At 42.6% G+C, this 12,422-nt stretch overlaps 1 protein-coding gene across 1 annotated transcript in view; it reads left to right on the top strand.

The window, feature by feature from the left end:
• Window positions 1-11,597: 11,597 nt before the first annotated feature.
• pde5ab (phosphodiesterase 5A, cGMP-specific, b) overlaps window positions 11,598-12,422 on the top strand; it is a 93,234-nt gene continuing 92,409 nt past the window's right edge. Inside the window, exon 1 of the mRNA XM_041985407.1 lies at window positions 11,598-11,698. The gene's annotated coding sequence lies outside the window, so the exon portion shown is untranslated. The remainder of the gene's footprint in view (window positions 11,699-12,422) is intronic.

Here is a 12,422-nt window from a genome sequence, read left to right on the forward strand (position 1 = left end):
GATGAGATGCAGACATTACAGGTCTGAGGAAGTTATGCTGTAGAAGTCCAGATTCTGGCTTTTATTTTCATTTCTAGGGAGGTTTTTCACTGAGTTTTACTCAGATATTTGGAGGTCTGATTAAAAAAGTTGGCTTTCAGCCTTCATTGGTAGATAAAGTAATTCAGCTCAAATATCTATAAAAAAATGATAATAAAAAATATTTTTTCTGGGATTTTACTTGGATGAAAGGAGCAACTATCCCTAAACCTGAACACAGTTATTAATGTAACAAAAAAACAGAAAGAAATATTAACAACAAAGTTTGCCACTAATAAACATTTAAAACAAAACTGAACCACAGAACTGGAGAAGCTCAGGATTTTATTGATGAAGTTTAATGGCTTTCAACTCGTCTGTCTTCGCTGCACCGGTCTCCAGTGAACTCCCAGCTGGACACTCGTCCCCCACTGGAGGTGTCACCTTACCAGCAGATGGTGGTTGGTTGCCCTGGAGGGGAGTCATACCAGCCCCCAGCAAGCCTCCGACCCCCATCCCCAACAGCACACACAGCCTATCATAGAAAACAGGATCCCTTATCAGCCAAGCAGTGAAGCAAAGGAGGAGGGGGTCCATCTCTAGTCTCATGGCAGCGTCTTCCATTCGACCATAACGTTGCTTCAATCCTGAATATTTCCATGGAGAGTAAATGCAAGTTAAAACAAGCCACTTGAGGTTAGTAAAAATGTTTTCAGCACATCCAGTAAAATCTGGATGGTTTGGGTTCTGCCCTTGCTAAACCGAACACCTTTGCTTGTTTAATATGAGCACTGGAGCAAATACAGCTAGAAGACGCTGATTTTCAGCTCAGTTTGTAGTGTGTGTCCAGAAAGTGCAGGAAGCTTTGCAGGGTTTAGCTGACCTTTATTCCCAGGATCCAATGGAAAGTCTGTCTATTGTCACGAGAGGGAACAGCAGAAATAAATAAATCAACCCCCAGAGCAGACCGGACCAGGACAGGTGGAGGGGGGAAACAATTTTTCGACCCTGGGTGAGGCATTATTGCGACTGGCAGTAAGATGTGGTTCATTTATCATCATCAAAGAATGGCTTGGGGGCACTAGTTGTGCGCGAAGGTAGACCGGTAGCATATGCATATGCTTCGAAACTGCTCAACAGCACAGAGAGAAACTATGCCCACATTGAAAAAGAACTGTACGCTGTCTTGTACGGCTGCAAGAGGTTCCATGAATACATTTACAGGCAACACATAACTGTGGAGTCAGACCACAAGCCTTTAGAGACCATAATCCCAAACCCCTTAGCCACCATGCCTACAGCGCATGCTTCTTACACTCCAGAAACACAGCACAATTCCCATCCATAAACCAGGCAAGGAGATCCCAGTGGTCGACACCTTCTCCAGAAAATGTATGGATGACAAGGATGGCTTGCTAGCTGAAGCAATGGAGACCCAAGTGCACATTGTCATCAGCACTAGTGAGTCCAGACAGCCTCGATGACATCAAGACATCCACAGCTAACGACGAGCAACTGCCCTCAGACGTGTTATCCAAACAGACTGGTCAGAGATAAGGAACGAATGTCAGATTACAGAGGTAGATGGCATCCTCCTGAAAGGTGAGAAAATCATAATCCTCACAAGTTCAGACAGGACATTTTGTCACAGAGAAAAGTAAACACAGGGCCAGAGACAGTGTTTCGACCAGGCATGGCCAAACAGGTCCAACCAAAAGGAACCCAAACTCTCAGTGACTGTTCCAAAGAATCCATGGTGCTCTGTGTCCACTCATATATTCTCTTGGAGCTCTGAAAAGGCCTGCCCAACATCACCACAGCTGCTGTCATCCACAAAATGAAAGCTGCATTTGCAAGACATGGTATCCCAAAAGGGTTGAGTGACAACGGCCCGTACAGCTCATGTGACTTTCAGTTGTTTGCATTGGCATGTGGTTTCCAGCGCATCACACCATGTCCACGTTTCCCCCAAAGTAACAACTTAGCTGAAAGAGTTTAAACTGCAAAGCGGATCCTCACAAAAGCCAGAGGAGAAAAAAAAGGCTTGTATCTTGCTCTTCTAGAATACAGGTGCACTCCTGTTGATGGACTGAAATCACCAGCCCAGATCCTAATGAGTCGCAGACTTTGCTCCATCTCACCTGCAACAACAGAACCGCTGTGACCCCAGCACAGTGGAAGCAAGGAGGCAGACACATCAGAGTCGACAAGACAACAGTACAACAACACCGCCAGGCCTCTGCTGCACACCGGCACATTGGTTCGGTTCCAGCAGGAAAATGGACAGTGGCAGCCAGCTACGATCATCAGCCCTGCAGCTGCCGCATCAAGATCGCCGGCGGACAGACTCTTCTTGATGAGTCACCCACCTCACAGAGACCTGAGCCCAGCAGCAGTGTTCCAACTCCTTCAGAGGCAGAGGCACAGAAACCCCACCAGGTTTTAGCATCGGAACAGACACACCTTGAGCCCCTGCCTGCACTCGTTACGGCCGTGCCATAAAACCAACACACAAGTCCTGGACTTAACTAAGTGAACCATATGTAAGCAAACCAAGTAATTAGATCACACAGAACACACATTGTTTACCCATGAATGCATCTGTTGTTAATGTTTAGTTACCCAGAAATAATACTGGCTAAAGTTCAGCTAGGGGCAGACAAGAAATCAGATGGGAGCAGTGTAGAAGTGTCCGGTAATTTTCAAAATAAAAGCCCCCATGCAGATTTGTGCTGCTGAACCACCTAAACATCACGTCTTTCACCAGTCAGGGGGTCTCAGTGGTTTTTCATCATGGACGATGAGACGTTTATCCTGGAAGTGGAGAATCCCAAGATCTTCATTTCTCCCGTGATTTCCTGATCTCGCAGATCCAGCTAGGCAGACCGCACTCACGTGTGTGTCGCATCTCACGTTCATTACCACTGTAGTTCATTAATGAATTTACATTTATGTTTCGCGTTTTCCAGCTTCATTTGATTCTAGATTCACTCAGCGCTGAACTGAACAGCTTCATCCCCCGGCCATGAGCTTCCAGGCTCAAACATGAGCCTCGTCCAAGGTTCTAATAGTCTTGGATCTTTCATTAGTTTTAGTTTTTGTTTTTTTTTAGTTTTGACTGTTTTCAAATTCAGTTAGTTTTAATTAGTTTTTAGAGCAGCTTTTTTAGTTTTTATTAGTTTTTGTTGTTTGAAAATGCCTAATTTTAGTTTAGTTTTTCTTAGTTTTGGTGTTAGTTTTTATTAGTTTTAGTTTAGTTTTTGTTAGTTTTAGTTTAGTTTTTATTAGTTTTAGTGTTAGTTTTTGTTAGTTTTAGTTTAGTTTTTATTAGTTTTAGTTTAGTTTTTGTTAGTTTTAGTTTAGTTTTTATTAGTTCTAGTTTAGTTTTTATTAGTTTTAGTGTTAGTTTTTGTTAGTTTTAGTTTAGATTTTATTAGTTCTAGTTTAGTTTTTATTAGTTTTAGTTTAGTTTTTATTCGTTATAGTGTTAGTTTTAGTTTAATTTTTATTATTTCTAGTTTAGTTTTTCTTAGTTTTGGTGTTAGTTTTTATTAGTTTTAGTTTAGTTTTTATTAAATTTAGTGTTAGTTTTTGTTAGTTTTAGTTTAGATTTTATTAGTTCTAGTTTAGTTTTTATTAGTTTTAGTTTAGTTTTTATTAGTTATAGTTTAGTTTTTATTAGTTCTAGTTTAGTTTTTATTAGTTTTAGTGTTAGTTTTTGTTAGTTTTAGTTTAGATTTTATTAGTTCTAGTTTAGTTTTTATTAGTTTTAGTTTAGTTTTTGTTAGTTTTAGTTTAGTTTTTATTAGTTCTAGTTTAGTTTTTATTAGTTTTAGTGTTAGTTTTTGTTAGTTTTAGTTTAGATTTTATTAGTTCTAGTTTAGTTTTTATTAGTTTTAGTTTAGTTTTTATTCGTTATAGTGTTAGTTTTAGTTTAATTTTTATTAGTTCTAGTTTAGTTTTTCTTAGTTTTGGTGTTAGTTTTTATTAGTTTTAGTTTAGTTTTTATTAAATTTAGTGTTAGTTTTTGTTAGTTTTAGTTTAGATTTTATTAGTTCTAGTTTAGTTTTTATTAGTTTTAGTTTAGTTTTTATTAGTTATAGTGTTAGTTTTAGTTTAATTTTCATTAGTTCTAGTTTAGTTTTTATTAGTTTTAGTGTTCGTTTTTGTTAGTTTTAGTTTAGTTTTTATTAGTTTTAATTCAGTTTTTATTAGTTTTAGTTAGGTTTTTTTTTATTATCATTTTTTAAAATTTTTTTGTAAATTAGGGTATTTGTCCAAAACACCAGCGACACCTGTTTCAATACAGGGCATCAATGTGGAAGTGATGAAGGATTACAGATACCTTGGAGTGCATATTGACAATAAACTGGACTGGGTTAAGAACACTGCTGCACTTTACAAGAAGAGCCAGAGCTGTCTCTATTTTTTGAGGCGGCTTAGGTGGTTTAACATCTGCCAAACACTGTTCAGAATGTTTTATGAGTCTGTTGTGGCCAGTGCTATCCTCTATGCTGCTGCATGCTGGGGCAGCAGGCTGAGGGTTGCAGACACAAACAAACTGAAAAAACTGATCCACAAGACCAGTAACATTGTGGGGATGGAGCTGGACTCTCTGAAAGTGTTGTCGGAGAGGAGAATGTTGTCCATAATAACGACAATACTGAACAATACCTCCCACCCACTTCACAACCTGCTGATCAGCCACAGGACAATGTTCAGTGAGAGATTGATACCACCTAAATGCTCCGCTGAACCACACAGGAAATCATTTCTACCTATGGCCATCAGACTGTACAACTCCTCCTTACAGCAACAACATCCACTGCTATACATTTACACTCTGCACTGCATTTACATTTTACTGTCTATCATATTGATAATACTGTACACATTACTCACTGGCAGGCGTGATCCTGGATCTGTTTATATAAATATTGTAATGAATCTGTAATTTTTCTTATTGTGATTTCTATCTTTATCTTATCCTTTCTTTATTTGGTATGGAGGGACTGTGTGCGCACAATTTCCTCTGGAATTAATAAAGTATTCTGGTTCTAATTGTCAGGTGCAAAATTCAAAATCATCAGGATAAGCACTGTGTAATAAAAACTCAACAAGACACAATTTTAAAAAACTATATCAGGAGGAAACATGAACAGTCACCGACAAATCAAACGCAACAGCCCAAAAGATAGCAGCCTTAAGTAAAAACAATGTGTGCAATGTTGCTTCTGAGATAGTGTGCTAGTAAAAATCAACATAACCAACATACTACAGACACACATCAACCTAACAACATGAATCCATTCAAGAGACAGTTCACAGTTCTTGGCAGCCAGGAGTCTAAAGGAGTTCAATCTGACTAATCATGAACAACCTCAAAGTTGTTTCAGACCCCATTCCACAACCTCAAAAACAACCTCCAGACTAGAGGTTTAATTCATTTAGATGAATCAACTCATAATTAACTACATAAAGAATTGCAGAAGAACAAAGGTGCAGTGACTTTAGTGCAAATCACTGCAGCTGATTGACAGTACAGGACCTCACGTGTTATACTGGACATGATAAAGTGAATGCAGTGAATATTGTAGACACTAAAAGTGCACCTGTCTGGTAGAACACAGAGCCAGCAGCTGGTTAAGATACTGATCTATCTCAGCTGGATGCTGATGTGCTTTTCTTTTTATGCTAAACGTACATAACCTACTGTCCAGCACTGTAAACAGAAACCAGTCTAAGCCTTTGCATTATGAATGACTGAACTATCTCAAATTCAGCTTTTCAAGATTGTGTGTGTGTGTGTGTGTGTGTGTGTGTGTGTGTGTGTGTGTGTGTGTGTGTGTGTGTGTGTGTGTGTGTGTGTGTGTGTGTGTGTGTTTTCCTCATGCTTCTCGGCCTGGCTGAAGCTTCTCTTTCCGGGGAGGGGGACGTCGTTTTTGTTCGTTTCCATGACTATATTAACCTTGACCTGGTCTTCACCTCATCTTATCCAGGTATTTGTTAAAATCTGTAGACAAAGTGACCTAGAATGACCTCTCTCGCCAGGAGAAGTTTAAATGACCGCATCCCTCACAGGTACAGAGCCCATCCAAGACAGTATGAGGAAGGAAAGCCACTTTCTCCATAGTTGTCCCAAGTGGTGGAGAGAAGGTGAGGTCATTACCAGGTAACTCTGACCTCTGCAGCTGCCGCCTTAGGTAAAAGAGGACTTTTAGTCACCCTACCTTAGCTCATGTCTAAAGATCCTAGGAACGGTCCCGACTACTCTCAGGTCCAGGTTTAAGATCCTAGGGAACGGTCTTGACTCCTCTCAGGTCTAAGTTTAAGATCCTAGGAACGGTCCCGAGTCCATTCAAGTCCAGGTTTAAGATCCTAGAACAGTCCCGAATCCTCTCAGATCCAGGTTTAAGATCCTAGAACAGTCCCGACTCCTCTCAGATCCAGGTTTAAGATCCTAGGAACGGTCTCGAATCCATTCAAGTCCAGGTTTAAGATCCTAGAACAGTCCCGAATCCTCTCAGATCCAGGTTTAAGATCCTAGAACAGTCCCGACTCCTCTCAGATCCAGGTTTAAGATCCTAGGAACGGTCTCGAATCCATACAAGTCCAGGTTTAGGATCCTACAACAGTCCAGACTCCTCTCAGGTCCAGGTTTAAAACCCTAAGAATGGTCCTGAGTCCATACAATCCAGGTCTAATTTAACAGTGCCACTCAATAAAAGGTTTGGTTTTACTAACCAACTACGGGCTCTATTTTCTGTCTTACTGAAGTCCAGCCATGGTCGTTTCCATGGGAACCATCTACCTCTAAAACACACTGTTATGTTAAAATGTTTTTATTATGATTATTATTAATTTGTTGAATGCTCCCGGGTGGCAGTTGCATAATCTTCCGACAATGCTAAGTAAACACTGAACAGAAATATTTTCTAGCATGTTCCTGGTCATCTAAGATTCCTGCATTGCATAATGCTTTTAGAAGAAGAGGTTAACTCTTCTCAAGTGTTTATATTTGACCTCAATAAATCTCGCTTTGGGGAATGTGTGGGAATGTTTTGGCCATATAAAAATGTCCTAGAAACCTTTCCCTACAGATTGTTAATGGTAGTGCAATTTACTGCTCTAAGGTTTAGTTAAGAGAAGTAAAAGGGAGGGAAAGGTTAAACAAAATCCTGAGTCCAGTACTGCAGGTACCAGTGTGTACAGTCTCTGAACTTAATCTGTTGAGGAAGAAGCTTCAGAAGTTTTCTACAGACATGCAAAGCAGAAAATAAAATATCTTTTAATTCTAAAGCTTTACCGGCCAGAACATAATAATAAAAGAAATCACGCAGGTCATCCTGGGTCTTAATATTGGACAGATACAACCTCAGATGTGCAACAATAATCATATTAGACTGTCCTTCTTTATTATGTAGCATAGAAAACTGTAAATCCTTTGTTCTGTAGCTTGTAGAAGCAACTTTAGAAGCAATCACTTGATTTCATTAATCTTTCACATCATTTTTACATGTCTACCAAACACGTCTACCGTGGTCTGGTCTGTCCAGAGGACCTGGTTCCAGAAGTCTGCTGGTTTGTTCAGGTGCAGCTTTGCCAGCCTGAGCCATGCTGCCATGTTCTTTTTTACTCCTGCAACCTTCCCAACAAGCCATACTGGTTCAGTCTGTTTCTAACTGGACTGTCCTTAACTTTTAAAATCTAACCTGCTGACTGAGATCTGGAGGGTCTGGGACGGAGATCTGGGGTCTGGTTTTGGACTGGACTTCCACTCCTGGAAGACTGGCAGCTGTTTTGTAAAAAACGTCTCCCTGCAAAGTGATAGGGGTTTCAATCCTTCCCAGACTCATGAGCAGCATCTGCTATTTCTCTAAGGTCATGTCTGATGTCTTTCCTCCTTGGCATTGTGCTTCCACACACACCTGGATGCAGGTAACTGATAAAATGTCTGCTTTTACAAAGGTGTTTATAGTGATGATGATGATGATGATGATGAATGAATCCAGAAAATCCACAGTTTCCTCAAATCTTCCAATTATTTTGTTTAGAATTTCTTAAATAAATAATGAACCTGGGTAATTCATTTATTTTATTTTGCTTACCACCAAGTACGTGGTGCCAAAACATAAACGAAACAATACATGTTCAGCAATAGCAAGATTCGCAGGAAAAGAAGACCCATTTCAGAAAGGTTCCCAGTTTACAGTTTATATGATCTTTGGCTTTATAAGTTTATATATTGATGGTGCTGTGAGTTCAGCTCTTCCACAGCCCCACAGCACAGACACATTCCCATGCTTCTTCCTAGACCTTTGCATTGGCCGCCTACTTTAGGAACTCTTGTTTTATTTGTTCTAAAATTACAAATAGCTTGCAGCACAAATCTGCACAGGGGCTTTTAAGGTTTTCACAGAACAGATATTTTTAAGTTTCATATTCTGATTTAATTTCATCATAAACATGAAGTCATGTCCCTGATTTATTTATCTTTCAGACCCCATTCCACAGTGTTTAAGCCAACTAACATTATCAGGATGCTGAATGGTCCAGATGCAGGACAGGCCACAGCTGTCCAGTATGTCCCTTACCTGCTGTAGCCAAGGGGACGTACTGCCTGACTTATAAAAGTACTTGGACAGTTGTGTAGTGAATTTGCAGCCGTTGCCCTAAACAAGTCTCCCCCAGTATCCCGTCATTCTTTTTTGGATGACTACTAACAGGGTATCTGCCCAGTTCTACGAGCACCACGCTTTTACAAGGCTCATTTTGAGAATATATTTGACAATCGAAGGTGTAATCTTTCAAGAATATCAAGTTTTTCAAACCTCCACACTTCACAGGCAAACATCATAACGGGTATAACTAGTCTAAGATCAGGGTGACATGGCGATGGCAGAATGCTCTACTCTTAGAGAGGACGGCAAACACTGGCTGAGCGGCTGCGCCATGCCGGTCTTATATGACCAACTTAAACCGTTCGAATTAAACATGACACCTAGATATCTGAAACAAGACACAACTTCCAGCTTCTTTTCCTTACACGTAAAACTTACTTTATGACCTTTTTCTATGTCTCACTGTTCATTTTTCATTTCCAGTCGTTACAATATTCACACATATAATGAAGTGCCTTGTGTGAACTGGGTTTTGTTGATGGCATAACAGTCTGTGATGATTGGTTGTTTACCTGAGGATGTATTTACCTGTAGAGACTTGGAGAGAGTAGATGAAGCGACCATATCATGGACCCAGAGTTTCCATGTGTTATTCTGGTAGCAGTTTATAGTTCACCTGGTGCAATTGAGGATGCAGTGGGGACGTTGTTGCCTCAGTTGTTGCTTGGTTACAACACAACATCCTGATGCATTCAGTGTAGTGGCACTTCTGAGCCAGTCAGTATTGACTATTTCAATGTGAATTTTCATCCTTGTCCCAGATGTTTAAGTGGATATTATTATCTTTTTATGCAAATTATGTTTCACACATGACAAAATCTGCAAATTCGTTGACATTACTTACAGCAAACTTCATCTCTGCTAAAAGGATGTTTTGATCATTTTAACAATCCATAAACATACATGAAACAAAATCAGCCATGAATTTTCTAGATGAGGGTTTCTGAAGGGCAAGAATTGAAATGAGCTGAAACAGGAGGAGTCCATCCATACTGCTAGCTGGGTGGAGCTGTTTTACATAGTTAGTTGGAGTATAGTGGTCAGCTGGAGGCTAGCAGTTAGTTGGAGGCTAGCAGTTAGTTGGAGGCTAGCAGTTAGCTGAAGGCTAGCAGATAGCTGCAGGATAGCTGTCAGCTGGAGGCTAGTGGTCAGCTAGAGGCTAGCAGTTAGCTGAAGGCTAGCAGATAGCTGGAGGATAGCTGTCAGCTGGAGGCTAGCAGTTAGGGGAAGCTAGTAGCTGGAGGCTAGAAGGTAGCTGGAGTATAGTGGTCAGCTGGAGGCTAGCAGTTAGCTGGAGGCTAGCAGTTAGCTGCAGGATAGCAGATAGCTGGAGGCTAGCAGTTAGCTGCAAGATAGCAGATAGCTGGAGGCTAGCAGTCAGCTGGAAGCTAGCAGTTAACTAGAGGATAGCAGTCAGCTGGAGGATAGAGGTCCGTTGGAGGATAGCAGGCAGTTGGAGGCTAGTGGTTAGCTGGAGGCTAGCAGTTAGCTTGAGAATAGCGGTCAGCTGGAGGCTAGCAGTTAGCTGAAGGCTAGCAGATAGCTGGAGTCTAGCAGGTAGCTGGAGGCTAGCAGTTAGCTGGAGGATAGTGGTCAGCTGGAGGATAGTGGTCAGTTGGAGGCTAGCGGTTAGCTGGAGGCTAGCAGTTAGCTGGAGAATAGTGGTCAGCTGGAGAATAGCGGTCAGCTGGAGGCTAGCAGTTAGGGGAAGCTAGTAGCTGGAGGCTAGAAGGTAGCTGGAGTATAGTGGTCAGCTGGAGGCTAGCAGTTAGCTGGAGGCTAGCAGTTAGCTGCAGGATAGCAGATAGCTGGAGGCTAGCAGTTAGCTGCAAGATAGCAGATAGCTGGAGGCTAGCAGTCAGCTGGAAGCTAGCAGTTAACTAGAGGATAGCAGTCAGCTGGAGGATAGAGGTCCGTTGGAGGATAGCAGGCAGTTGGAGGCTAGTGGTTAGCTGGAGGCTAGCAGTTAGCTTGAGAATAGCGGTCAGCTGGAGGCTAGCAGTTAGCTGAAGGCTAGCAGATAGCTGGAGTCTAGCAGGTAGCTGGAGGCTAGCAGTTAGCTGGAGGATAGTGGTCAGCTGGAGGATAGTGGTCAGTTGGAGGCTAGCGGTTAGCTGGAGGCTAGCAGTTAGCTGGAGAATAGTGGTCAGCTGGAGAATAGCGGTCAGCTGGAGGCTAGCGGTCAGCTGGCGGATAGGAGTCAGCTTGAGGCTAGCAGTTAGCTGCAGGATAGCAGATAGCTGGAGGCTAGCAGTTTGCTGCAGGATAGCAGATAGCTGGAGGCTAGTGGTCAGCTGGGGGCTAGCAGTTAGCTGGAGGCTAGCAGTTAGCTGGAGAATAGTGGTCAGCTGGAGAATAGCGATCAGCTGGAGGCTAGCAGTTAGCTGGAGGTTAGCAGGTAGCTGGAGTCTAGCAGGTAGCTGGAGGCTAGCAGTTAGCTGGAGAATAGTGGTCAGCTGGAGAATAGAGGTCAGCTGGAGGCTAGCGGTCACCTGGAGGCTAGCGGTCAGCTGGCGGATAGGAGTCAGCTTGAGGCTAGCAGTTAGCTGGAGGCCAGCGATCTGATCGAGGCTAGCAGTTAGCCAGGTGAAGTGACCTGCCTTAGGTGGACAGAGGTTGACCAGGTTAGGAGAATTATTCGCCTTCAAGCTAACTTGTCATACTAACGCCATTTTAGTCTTTTTAGATCATCCTCTTCATCGGGTCTGCCTTCTAATACCTGGTCAGAGGATAGCAGTCAGCTGGAGGATAGTGGTCAGCTGGAGGATAGCGGTCAGTTGGAGGCTAGCGGTTAGCTGGAGGCTAGCAGTTAGCTGGAGAATAGTGGTCAGCTGGAGAATAGAGGTCAGCTGGAGGCTAGCGGTCACCTGGAGGCTAGCGGTCAGCTGGCGGATAGGAGTCAGCTTGAGGCTAGCAGTTAGCTGGAGGCCAGCGATCTGATCGAGGCTAGCAGTTAGCCAGGTGAAGTGACCTGCCTTAGGTGGACAGAGGTTGACCAGGTTAGGAGAATTATTCGCCTTCAAGCTAACTTGTCATACTGACGCCATTTTAGTCTTTTTAGATCATCCTCTTCATCGGGTCTGCCTTCTAATACCTGGTCAGAGGATAGCAGTCAGCTGGAGGATAGAGGTCAGTTGGAGGATAGCAGGCAGTTGGAGGCTAGTGGTTTGCTGGAGGCTAGCAGTTAGCTTGAGAATAGCGGTCAGCTGGAGGCTAGCAGTTAGCTGAAGGCTAGCAGATAGCTGAAGGCTAGCAGATAGCTGGAGGCTAGCGGTTAGCTGGAAGCTAGCAGTTAGCTGGAGGCTAGCAGTTCTTCATCGGGTCTGCCTTCTAGTACCGGGTCGTCCTCTTTATTGGGTCCACATTCTAGTATCAGGTCGCCCTCTTCATCGGGACCGCCTTTTAGTACCTGGTCATCTTCTTCATCAGGATCACCTTCTAGTACCGGGTCGGACCCTTTTAATCCTGGTGTGATAGCTGGAAGCAGGTGGTGGAAACCTTCCTCAGAGGTTTTGCTCCATATTGACATGATAGCATCACACAGGTGCTGCAGGTTTGTTGACTGCATCCATGATGACAATTTCCTGTTCTACCACATCCCAAAGCTGCTCTACTGGACTGAGATCTTGTGACTGTGGAGGCCACTGGAGTTTAGTGAACTCATTGTCATGTTCTAGAAAGCGGGTGGAGATAATCTGAGCTTTGTGACAGTGTATTATTCTG

The sequence above is a fragment of the Melanotaenia boesemani genome, chromosome 5, assembly GCF_017639745.1.
Source record: "Melanotaenia boesemani isolate fMelBoe1 chromosome 5, fMelBoe1.pri, whole genome shotgun sequence".
NCBI classification, from domain to species: Eukaryota; Metazoa; Chordata; class Actinopteri; order Atheriniformes; family Melanotaeniidae; genus Melanotaenia; species Melanotaenia boesemani.